This window comes from Bidens hawaiensis, unplaced genomic scaffold (assembly GCF_021521415.1).
Source record: "Bidens hawaiensis isolate Kalapana, Puna unplaced genomic scaffold, B.hawaiensis_p1.1 tig00001016_1, whole genome shotgun sequence".
In the NCBI taxonomy this organism is placed as follows: domain Eukaryota; kingdom Viridiplantae; phylum Streptophyta; class Magnoliopsida; order Asterales; family Asteraceae; genus Bidens; species Bidens hawaiensis.
The window spans coordinates 3,689,585-3,702,694 of record NW_027491059.1 but is presented as its reverse complement, the minus strand read 5'-3'; the positions used below and the strand labels follow the sequence as shown (position 1 = coordinate 3,702,694).

At 33.9% G+C, this 13,110-nt stretch overlaps 1 pseudogene; it reads right to left on the bottom strand.

The window, feature by feature from the left end:
* Window positions 1–9,736: 9,736 nt before the first annotated feature.
* LOC143551969 (dehydrogenase/reductase SDR family member FEY pseudogene) lies at window positions 9,737–10,960 on the bottom strand (annotated as a pseudogene).
* Window positions 10,961–13,110: the final 2,150 nt, after the last annotated feature.

Below are 13,110 nucleotides of genomic sequence, written 5' to 3'. Positions count from 1 at the left end.
ATGATGTTTGAAAACATTGGACTTTTATTTTCAAATTCTTTAAGATTGTTAACCATTAAAAATAACTCCGAAAGAACCAAGGGACTTGTCGGATAATACGTTCCCGATAGTTTCGTAGTTGATGTTTTAAAAACTTCAAGAAAAGTCGATAAGTCATTGATAATTTCCCATTTCTCATTTGAAAAGGGGATTTCCAAATCATTCTCGGCAAGACTAGAATGAAACATTTGTAAAGTTTCTCTTTGTTCCAAAGCACTTTGAAACATTATGCAAGTGGAATTCCATCGATGAGGTACATCCCAATTAGCTCCCAAAGCTTTTCTTCCCGTATCTTTACAAAATTTTCTATAATCCATTTGTCTTTTTTTACTTTTCTTAAAAACTTCATGTATCATTAGTCTAAAATCGTTTATAACCGATGTAACCTCATCCGAAGCAAGTCCGTCTTGCACGATTAAATTAATGATATGTGCAACACACCTTGAGTGAAAAAATACACCATTGCAAATCGGCGTATATTTTAATTTTAATTTATCAACCGCCGATGTATTATTCGACGCGTTATCAAATGCCATTGAAAATATTTTATTTTCTAGTTTATAAGTTTTTATAACATAATCTAAAATTTCAAACAAATTATCTCCCGTATGTGGATACTCAAAGAGTTCGAAAGCAATGGTGCGTTTCATCATTTCCCACGATGACGGGTCTACCCAATGAGCGGTGACACAAAGATAAGATTCGGGTAGACCATGTGGAGCCGACCAAACATCACTAGTTAAGTTTATTCCCGTATTTATATTTTCAAAATATGCAATTAGCACCTCTTTGGCCTTCTTCCACAATTTTAAACAATAACGTTTAAGAGTATGACGACTTACGTGAGTGTATTGTGGTTGAAGCGTATCTCGAATCATGGCGGTTAAGCGAGGGTTGTCGAAGTGGCTAAACGGCAAAGCTTCTTGAATCACAAACTTCGCCATACGATCTTGAACTCGATCAATTTGGTATGTAAATATTCCGCCTTCACTATCCATTTGCGTTTGTTGCGAATCGACGTTCTTTTTCAACGCCTTGCAATACGGTTTTTCGATGTGTTTCTTCAAATTTGAATTCGAAAGTGGGTTTAAATAAACCCCACAAAACTTGCACCAAGCCTTCAATGAATGGTCACTCAATTTAACCAAATCCCAATTGCACCAAATCTCTTGATTACGATTATGAGGTACAATACGAACGAAACTTGGTTCGGCGTTGGAACCTTGACCAACCGATGATTGTGAGGCAGCCATAACAACAAATATGAATATAAAAGAAGAGAAAACAAGAGATTAGATAACTCAAAACGTTGTAATAGCGTTTTTTTGTATTTTTTGGGTTCGGGTTTGCGTTTTGAGTGTTGTGATGAACCCATGACACCAAATACCTATTTATACTAGTAGTGGGGTGCTTGGGGGAGCCAAAAAACGGCTATTTTTGACCCCAACGGTCAAAAAACGGCCAAAAAAACGATTTCCAACGGCTTAATCGATCCAACGGCTAGAACCGGTTCCTAACCGGTTCCGGATAAAACCGGTTCCGGTTCCTACCCGCCTCCACTCAGAATTGCAAGAACCGGTCACGGATCATCGGGTTGAATCAGATAGGGTCCGGTTCCTACCAAAAACGGGTAGGAACCGGTTCGGTTCCGGTTCGGGTCCACCGGTTCGGTTCCAGGAACCGGTTTTTTTTATCAACTCTACCCTAATCGACAAGAAGTCTGATCATTAGTAACTATTCTATGATAAAATAAAAAATAGCATTGTCATTGTTACATGAGGCTTTTTTCATTTAGGTGTGTAATGGCTTTTTTTCATTTAAGTGTGTAATGGTTTTACTCACCACTTTAATATACTGATCATTAACTAATTATAATAATTTAATATGTTTCTATTTATATAATAATTTGTTTTTCTATAGAATGCTAATATTGAAAATAAGACAAATATGAAAAATAAAATTGTGAAACCTAGTTTAACCACCACCACCAACCACCCCACCCCCACACACACTTTTTTTTTCTTGTGAAATGAAATTTCTAACATTATTAAAGTTTAAAGTTAAACAGTTCATTTCTCCGCCTCAACTTGCATTTCTTTAGCCGCATCTTACTTTATATTCCTGTTTTTGTGTTTAAACATTTTTCACTTTTATGGTAAGATGATAAAATGCCATATGCTTTTGTCTGCTACCTTTTTCTCTTTTAACAATTGGTTTTGGCTGGCCTTGTTGGCAATATCAATCAACCAAAACATTTAATAAGTATATACATTTGTATAAGTTATTATATTTAGGGGGTGTTTCGCATAGCTTTTATTTTTTAGCTTATGGTTATATTTTAAAGTAGCTTATAGCTTATTTTTTATTATTTGATAAACTTCTTTTAAGTGTTTGGATTAGCTTATAGCTTTACCGAATTTAGCGTCTTAATAAGTTGTTAAATCCGCCATTCTTTAATTTGTTACAGTAATAAGTTGTTTCAACAATTATTAATCCACCACCATTAGAGGACAAATGAGTAACTTACACCCTTACACAAATAAGTTTATTCAAATAAGCTAAAAAACCATCTTCAAATAAACTTATTCAAATTAGCTTATATAAGCTAATAAGTATAAGCTTAAAAAGTTAAACCAAACACCAAGTTAAGCTTATTTTGTAAAAAAAAAAAAAAAGCTAAAAAAACTATAAGCTTTGTTAAAAAAAGCTAGGCCAAACACCTCATTAGGTTTAACTAAAAAATGAAAAGATAACTTTCATGTTATTATCATATAGATATTGAGCTCTTACTGTCATGCAGACATTGTTTAGGTTTAAACGAATTATAGTTTAACTAGAAACATAATTGTTATTTAATATTTTATTTTTCAATAAAAGCATGAGTTGGTGAATTTGATTGTTGGAAAAAATGCTGGCCCCAAATCCTTAAGTCCTTGTACTCGTTAACAAAATCCTTTAAGTCCTTGTACTCGTTAACAAGGTAGTGCCTAAAGTAGCTCCCTGCCCTTAGCACCCAACGTGTAATGGTTTGGTGTATAAGTTAATGGCGAGGTTGTTGGGACATCACTCCAATACACAAGGTCTCATGATACATACATAACTTGTCACCATGCACATTCACAAATGTCATTTAACTTGACTCGTGCTCTTTAGTGACTCGTGTTAATTCTTAAGTCAACTAAAAATCTCTTTATTGTAATCGGATCCTTTTAATATCATTAAAATCATATGCTAATTTTCTAAATTTTTGTAATGACGGCGCTATTAAGTGCTGGTTCCAATCTTGGAGTTTAGTCATTTGGTAAGCCTCTATATATAAACTTGATTAAAAGATGATGATAACAACGATTTATTTCTACAACTACAATATTAATATAAGAAGACGACAAATATTAATTAAACATCTGGATCTTGTTTAGTATTTTGCTTAATCATTGACCATATTTTAACCTTTTTTTATCAATAAAATAATTGATAAGATATTATAAATTAAACACTTGAATCCATGAAGTGTACCATGTTTTAACGTAAATAATTGATTTTCAAACTATGCATGCACTAGTCACAAACAACTTTATATTTATATTTATATGCAATATAAAATAAGTTGTTTTAATTAACAAATATGTGCATGCTTTGTTACAAGTATGGTAATAGATATTTTAGTACTTACTAATAATGTCGTCATTATTGACTGTATGTGTATGTGTATGTGTATGTGTATGTGTATGTGTATGTGTATGTGTATGCACTACATGTATGTATAAGGCTATATGTAGTGGAGGAGCTACAAAACAGAATAATTTTTGACATGTGGCGTCCAGTCAGCAAATGTGGAATTTTTGTTTTAAGGATGTAATGTTGTTTCCTATATATATAATGTTGTTTTAAGGATATATATATATATATATATATATATATATATATATATATATATAAGTAAAACAAAAACCCACTTGAGTTGTGAAAACTCTAGAAACTCACTCTCAATCATATGTTTTTAATTAATGTTTAAATCTTGTGGTCCACAATTAAAGTGAATAAAAAATATAAATATAAATATACATTTTTCTCTCTCTTGAAAACATATATAAAAATTAGTAAAAAATATTAAAAAATAGCAAAACATTTTTTTTCGATGTTTCGATGTTTTGTATTAAATGTTACAACATATATTACATGTAACAAAAAAAACCATGTTACATAGGGTTTTCGCGGGTTTTCATAACTCAAGTGGGTTTTCATTTTAACTTTACCCTATATATATAAGTATATATATGGGAAAGATCTTTTGAAAACCATGTTGAGTTGTAAAAATTTAAGAACTCCATTCTAGGCCACACATTTAATTAAATGGATTGCAATATGTGGTTGAGATTAAATATGGCAAAAAAGTCAAAGTAGGAGAGAGAATAAAAATGTAAGTGGTTACACTAACTTTTACGTCCGTTACACGTGTGTAAAAAGTCGACTCGGTGCGTAAAAACTTCTGTAATTTTTTTTACGTGTATGTAAACTACATATATTACGCACGTGTAAAAAAAATTCGAAAAAAAAATCATTACGTACACTGAATTCTTTCGAGTTCTTAAAACTCAAAGGGGTTCTCATTTGAAATATCCCCTATATATATGTGTGTGTGTGTGTGTGTGTATCTATGTATATTACACACACATCACATAAAATAATAATATTCTTCAAACCGTTTGCCTAAGTATGATGGGTTGTAGATTTTGAAACATATTTTTTTATTTTTTTAAGCTAATTTAGGTGAGCACCGTATGAATGGTTATTACTTGGTGCATGCTGTTGTGAAATGAAAATGTGTTGTCTAGTGAACGTTTGCTAAGAAGTAACTAGTACTGAGCTCGCGTGTAACATTTCAGGATTTCCGTATTCATATTTGTATTCGTTTATCAGGTTACGGGATCTTTCTTATTAATAAAATTATGCATTTATTAGAGACATAATTATTTTTATCTTATTTATAATTCCTTAACTTTCATTGGTGCAAAATAGCCCTTAGAAACTCTTAAAATCGCTTAAAATGGCTTAAAAATGCGTTTTTGAAACTACAGGGACTAAAACTGTCAAAAGTTGAAAGTCTGGTGAAGCTGCACCTTTGCGTGACGTGAAGGGTGGAGCCTTGCACCTTCGCGCGAGCGTGAAGTTCACCCCAGATCAGCAATTTTCGTTCCAGATCTTCGTTTAATGCCAAATCTTTCCTAAACCAATCCTAAATCACGAAAATTGAGGCACAAGTTATTGTATTTAGTGTGTAATGATGTCTAGGTTCATATTCAGTAATTTGGTTAATATATAAATGATTTAAAGACTCGATTTCATCTTTAATTGTGTGATTCGGTTACCAAAATCGACCCGTTTCTTGTCCAACAAGTTGATTTAACCCCTATATAAACACATCATAACTCCAAACCCTAAATTTTACTGCAACTAATCATTCTTAGCCATCACCTACTCTCAACCAACGTTTTCTTGCTCATTTTTGCTCGTTTACTTGAAGACTAAGAGCTGCAGTTTGACTTTGACATTCGTTAAACCTTTGACCTCGATTTCTCGCTAATACAAACACCATCCGGGTAAGTTGTTATGATCAAACGTTCATTTATACTCACTTGTTGATAACCCTCAATCAATTTCTGAGATTGAGAAGTATTGACGGGTCAATTAGAGTCAAACCCGTTTAAGGGCAAAATAGTCAATAACTTTGACTATCAGTTTTCTCATACTTCTGGTCGGTTTCAACGTTTGGTCCAGAAGACTTTTATTCTCATAACGAAATTTTAAGGCTACTGACCAGAATCTGACTTCCGACTCGCTGTTCGGATTCTGGTCAGTACCAGTTCGCTTAAATATTAAATATAACATAACTTGAGTTCTAAACGTCCGTTTGGGTTGATTCCAGCGGCCCCGAGTTCGTTTTTATGTTTATTATCATATCTCAAAGATTAAGATTCTGATTTTTTATAACGTTTAACGTGTAGTTGACGACTCGCTTATTCGTTAGCTCATTTAATCGCATTTATTAATCGCTTGTCATTAATCTAAGGTGAGTTTGATCATTCCCCCTTTTATCTTCAGTTTTCAAACGTTTTGGGGACATATGCGTACTTATTCATATTTTCTATCATATATTATACACAAACTAGCAAACATAACCATTGTGTGAATGTCAATTAAATGTTATTTGCTAATTGCTACTTGTTTAATTGTTTGTTTTATCGCATTCGGAGAGGTCCAACGTATTCCCTTGTACAGGGTGCTCATTAGTATGATCATACGACCGTCTTAGTAACCGGAGCCCGATTCGCTTGGCGAAAGTAAACCGACAATTTTAGTCATCGTAATCAATGCCCGATTCGCTTGACAACGATTTATTGGCACACTAAAGTCTTGGTTTTGTATATGGTTTGTTATGGTTTGATTGATTATTACCACATATGTTTGATTGCGTATTTAACATTTACCATTTATCAATTATCTATCATATATATTAATTATTGTTGTGTCAAAATTTGGTGATCATCTCACTCAACATGTGTTATTGACAATCTCTTTTATTTTCTATGCATATGCAAGTTGCTTTGTATTGAATATTGAAGTTGGACACATAGACAAGACCTTAGGATTTAACAAAGAAAATCATTGCTTAAGTTTGTTTGGAAATCATATTTATCTATTTGGAATATTTTGTTATATTTAGATATTGTGTGTATTTTTTGAATAAAATAATTAATTAGATATTGTCATTTATATTCATGATAGTATCTTCGAGCTGTGAGCAATCAGCTCTCGCCCTGGCATTTCCGTCTTAGGTTGGAACGTGACATCGCGTAAGCGCTTCGAAGGTTGCTTTTGAGATTTAAGTAGGTCTTGAGGTGATGAGGTCATGAACATGTGTGTAATTGTTTATGAACAATTGGATGTGCTAGCTTGCTAGAAGCCCGAAGTTTCATATTCGGGGAATGGAGATGTTCAGATAGACCAGTAGTCTCTTAATGATTCAAATTAACCGTTAAAAAAAAGTTAAAATATTTAGTGGTTGATATAAAAGAAAAAAAAATCTTTTATCTGACCAATTTATAACTATAACAACAAGTAAGTTAAATAAAATCATTTTGTTACATATAAACCTTTTCTATAATACCAGCCATAGCCTCTTTCACCTTGTTTCTTGTTATATTTCATTCATCCTTGTTTATAATATACAAATGGATGGTTATGGTACTTTATAATGAGACTGTAAAAAATATATCTTAGTGTAGCTACGTGATGTATCAAATTAATACAAGAATATTCTTTTGTTTTTTTTAGAAAAGCGGCTATGGAATAAAAAATTCGAGCTCCGAACAAACTATTCAAGGTTGAAAAAAGTATTTATATCAATAAGAGAGGATTCTTAATACACTCATCCCAAACCCAAAGACTCTTAATACAATAATATTCTATTCATCTATTACTCTTTCGTCGATAAAGAGAAAAGAAAAACTATTACTCAATGGTGAGAGGAGGCAAGAATAAGATAGTAACATGAAATGAGCGGGCAGCTTTACGTAACACAAAACTTAATTATTTAGAAAATTTTGTGGCGTCGTAAACGACAGTTACAGGTTTACTGTTATAAGAGCTTACGCAGTCGTCCCGACTCCCATTTTTTCCTCTTTTTTTTCAAAAATTGGAAAGAGAGAGCCCCCCCCGGATCACTCATGAATCCCCCCATTGTCTTCACATTTTGCCTTATATTTATTGTTTTTCTTTTGTGTATTACTTTTTCTATATAGTCTACACAACTCTTAACATAGAAAATATAAAAAGAGGCGTGTGATTAATTATCGTTACCATTATCAACTTGCTAAGTAGATAATCTTGACTAACCATCTTAATCTTATCAAAACGTTGCAATCCTTTTGTCTTCATCTAATCACTCTAATATTCACTTCTATCCACTTATCCGCTTGACTAGCACTAATGTTAAAGTTAAAACATCAACGTCACAGAATATTCCGCACACTTATTCTCCTTTTTATTTGTCTATATTAACCAAAAAGGATTGACAAATACTAATGGGTTTGGTACAAGATTTTTTCTTAAACGCGTTTTAGTATTAAAAACCAGTAGGGCCCAGTTCATCATCAATATTCATTTTGCGACCTGAGATTGGGATATTTGGACTTGGAGGTGTTATAATAACCGGTTTCAGATCGGTAAATCGGTGTACAAATCAACTCAATAACACCCACCGGTTTCCAAACCGACCCAACTAGTAGATGTGTGCTCTAGTTCGTAGGGCCGTCTCCGATAATTATTAAAATTTTTTGGGTCAAAGGTGAAAATTTTTTTGGCCATGAGTAAAATAGTTTTTTTGTTGGATTTAAATAATTAAACTTGATGCAAAATGTTTTTTTTTGGTTAAAAACAGGCTTAATTGAGTTGCGTAATTGGATTTAAACGTTAAAAATACATATATTTCGGGCCTACCAGATAGTCGGGCCAGGTCCGTTGACCACTTTGCCTTGGCTCATGGCCGGCCTTGCTAGTTCGCACTTGGGAGAGTCAAACCGGTTTAAGAACTGATCCGACTTTCCCCTAATGGTACCTCCTTTGGCCGCAAACTGATTTATAACCCAACCCAAACGGGTTTAATAGGTTCGATTATTTTTCTCCTAACTGGTTTATAACCTCAACTGGTTTGGACCAAACCGTATTTGACTAGCCATTGACTAAAACGGTCCGGTTTACAACTCGAACATGTTGGAGAACACCCTGTATGTAACATAAAATATCAATATATCTTTTCATGAATGTATCATACATGGGTAGGGCCGTCCAAACCGCTTGACGCTCGAACTCGCTCGCCGCTCGCTCGAAAATTGCTCGGAAAATGCTCGCTTGTTTTTTTCGCTCGATTGTAAACGAGCCGCTCTGCTCGGTTCGATTCGTAAACGAGCCAAGCAACGAGCAAAGGTTCGGTTCAGTTCGGCTCGAATATTTTTAATTTATTTTATATATAGTTATATATGAACAAATATATAAATATATAGACAACAAAGATAAAATATAAGTATACTAATTTTTAAACCCTTTTAAATTTTTCCTAATTCGTCAATTTTATAGTTTTATTCGTTCGATTCAAGTTTTCAGAATACTAAAAGTTTGTTTATATGTTCATTATATCTCATTTCAAACTTCTTTCTCCTATAAATTTACAACCTATTATACGTTTGTCTAAAAACTACTAATTTGTTTACAAAATATATTATTTACAACCTTCAAACTTATTTCTTATTGAAAATTTTAAAGTGAAAAAGAAATAAAAAATGCTCGAAATTGCTCAATGTTTGATCGAAAAATGCTCGGTTCGATTTTGGCTCGTTTCATTTTTCGCTCGGTTCGAATTTTAGCCGTTCGGTTCGGTTCGGTTGTAAACGAGCCAAGCAACGAGCAAGCCTTCGCTCGGTTCGGCTCGGCTCGTGAACAGCCCTATACATGAGTGTGCTTTCTTGATAAGGCAATTCTACATTTCTATGCTAGTAAGATGGACCTTAAACATGCAACCCAAGTTTCATGTATCATAGTTTCTCAAATTGGGCTTATGATTTGGCTATTGGGCTGGATTATTTTAAACCTGCATGATAGGGGCCGATTTAAGGCATAGAATATTAGAATGCAGTTATGTATATATGTTTTGTAGTCTCTAAAATAGTAACATGTAAACAGTGAGGTATGAATCCAAAGGGATTTAAGTGTTTTCTAGCATGTACTTACTTCAACAGTCATGATCACCCGGAGATCTTCATAACGAAACTCGAATATTCCCAATTAATTTCCTTGCCGGATAAAAGAAGAGCCACAGCATCATTTGGAAAGCCGATAATATCAAGCACCCTCTTCCACATATGACGCGAAATCTCCAAATTCCGTGCTTCCTTGCTAGGAATCATAGTCTTGCAATTGCAAGCCACATAAGCACAACCAGGATATTCTTCTTCTTTCAACTTCTCACAGTACTGCCAAATCTCATCATTAACAGCTGCATACAACACACTTCTCGAACCTTCTCGAGCTGTATACATAAACGTAAGCAGTGTTCGAAACAAAACTTGAACCATTCTCGGGAGATCCCTCGCCACATTGGTACGAACACTCCTGGGGTCCACACACACCACATTGATTATAACATCTTTTGGAATGCTTTGATGCAGAACATTGTTAAACATGATTTGTGCTAGTTTGCTACTTGAGTACACTGCTAAACTGGTAAACTTGGCTATTTTTCTATCGAAGTTCATATCTCTTGTGTCCACAAAACCAATGCCGTGCATTAGCGAGTTCACATTCACAATTCTGCTAGGTGCACCGGCTTTTAAAGACGGTAAAAGTAACAATGAGAGCAAAGCTGGTGCCAAGAAGTTAACTTGCAGGTGCATTTCATATCCATCATCTGTAAACGTTTGAGCCTTTCCCATTGAGAAGATACCCGCGTTGTTGATAAGAATATTCAAAGGTTTGTTTTTAGTATTCCACGCATCTGCGAACCTTGCTATGGATTCGAATGAACTAAGGTTAAGTTCCATGACCTCAATCTTTAGAGTTTTCTTAGGTTTGTCTTTTTTAATTTCTTTTTCCATTTCTTGACCAATTTATTAGCTGAATTGGTGTTTCTAACCGCCATAACAACGCTTGCGCCGGCTTCTGCTAGTTGTCGGGCTATTTCAGGTCCAATTCCACTGGTGGAACCGGTAACAATTGTGGTTTTACCTTTGCGGGAAGGTAGAGGGAGTGACTTTGGTAAATGTCTTGACCAGTATTTCTCAAAGAGTGTCTCTAGAACCAAACGGTACCATCCTTTGAGCCATTCTAGCCAACCCAACTGCACCTTATTCTGCTTAACTGGTTCCATCTGTGTATACCATAAGTAATTAGTTAGACTAATGAAACTGAATTCATTAAATTTTAAAGGAACACCTTGTATGTAGCATGAAAGATCAATAGCACACAATATGCATGTGTACAGTCTTATATCTTCTTATGAATGCATCTTTCAAGGCAGTGTGCTTTCTTGATAAGGCAATTATATACAAGTAATACGGACCTTAAATCATGCGACCTGAGTTTCATGCATCATAGTTCTCTTATATGCATATATGTATTTAACCATGTTTCCCTTTTATAAATCAAACAGAAATATTATGCCGAATCCAATAAGTGTCATACATCCAAAGGTTTAACATTGAGTTTAAACTTGATTCATTTAACTAACAGTTTACTTAGTTGGCAACTAAATTAATCATATTGCAGGACATAGTGCTACATATTAATATTAGAATTAATGCTAATTAATACTAACCTGAAAGAAGTAATCTGAAGCCCTTGAATATCTATAGAAGTGGAAACTTTCTACACATTTAACCAATTGCTCAGTTAGTGGCCAATTCTACTATATCTTCTGCATTAATGAGATAGATACCTTTAACCTTACAAATGGCGAGATGTCATACTGTTAACTGTCATATATCTATCCATCTACTCATTACCAAATTTAGATTGCTGGTGAAGATTAATAAGGAAAAAAAGTTATATTAACATGAATTATTGTCCAACATGATGTAACCTTTCAATCTAACTAAAAATACAACGGTAGCGTGTCGTAATAGGATCAAAAGGATTGACTATTGCGGATCACTGCTACCATTGGCTGCATTCATGAATTACAGATCTAATTAAGAGATTAAATCCTAGCAAGTGCATAATCTTCCTACACACGTTTCTTCGAATTCTACTAACAGATTACAAAATGCGCACAAGATAAATCGCTACATTGAATCGATGATTCGATCCACATAGCAATAGATAATCAGGTCAAGCATTTCGCAAATAATATCGCAACCGACCTAAATAGCTTCATGTAAGTAACTAACGCCAATTAATCACAATTTGAGCGGTTTAGTACACGGATTCAATAATAACTACAGCTGATTAACGTGAATTCATCAACATAATTAACGAGAATCGTAAACATAAACGTTGAAATCATTCATTCGTACTTTCGTAGTTACGTAGCAGAGCTTACGGTACGTATTGGATCGTACCGAATCGCGAAAGAGTGAAAGAAGTAGAATTATACCTTTGCACGATGAAGATGATGGAGATTGTTGAATGAAGATTAGCCAGTGGAGTAGAAATAACTAGCTAACTAACTGGAATGAATATGGAAACGGTTATAGGAGACTTGCAGGAAATAGTTGGAGTTCGTTGGGAGGTTGTTCGGGTCATCGGGTGTATCCGGCCCAGGCCCACTATTTCTCATTATGTTCTGTTTAATCACTATAGGCATTATTAGAGGTGCAAATCTTAACCGGTTATCTGAATTGAAACCAGAAAGTGAGCTCAACCGAAACTGGTTATTAATGGGTACAGCAGAAACCGGTTAGGAACCGATTTGGACTTTTGAGACGAAAAGCGATTTGCAAGGTTAATTTCAACATATTAAGAAAGGCTAATTTCAATATGTTATTACTGGTTAATAATCGAACCGAAATGATTATATAGATAAGGATTTTTAACTAAAAAACTGGTTAGGAGCCGTAACCCGTTATTGGCAATAATCGGTTTTGACCGTTTGACCAATAATTGGTTACGGTAAGTCGGTAACCGATATTCCAAAAACCGGTTAACGACGTTATATATTTAAGAAAAAACAAATTCCATTTAAAGAAATACCAAAGTCTATTGTTTAGCAATTATTCTTTTTTTTTTGTTTATAATGATTTTGTAGTATAATTAGTGTTCGAAATTACACATATATGAATTGTTACAAAAGAGTGAAAATTTTAAGCAGAAACCATCGACTAAAGATTGGAGAAGATGTGGTGCTTTGGCTATGGAAGACCATGAAAATGGTTTATGTTATTATCATATAAATTATCCATTTAATTCACTAAAAACATACAAGATTCAAGGTTAAGTGAGTATCTAAATTGTGGTCTATCTTATTTCTATCTATCTATTTATTTTTGTTTCTAATTGGTCAGGTGTCCTTTTAGCTTGGAG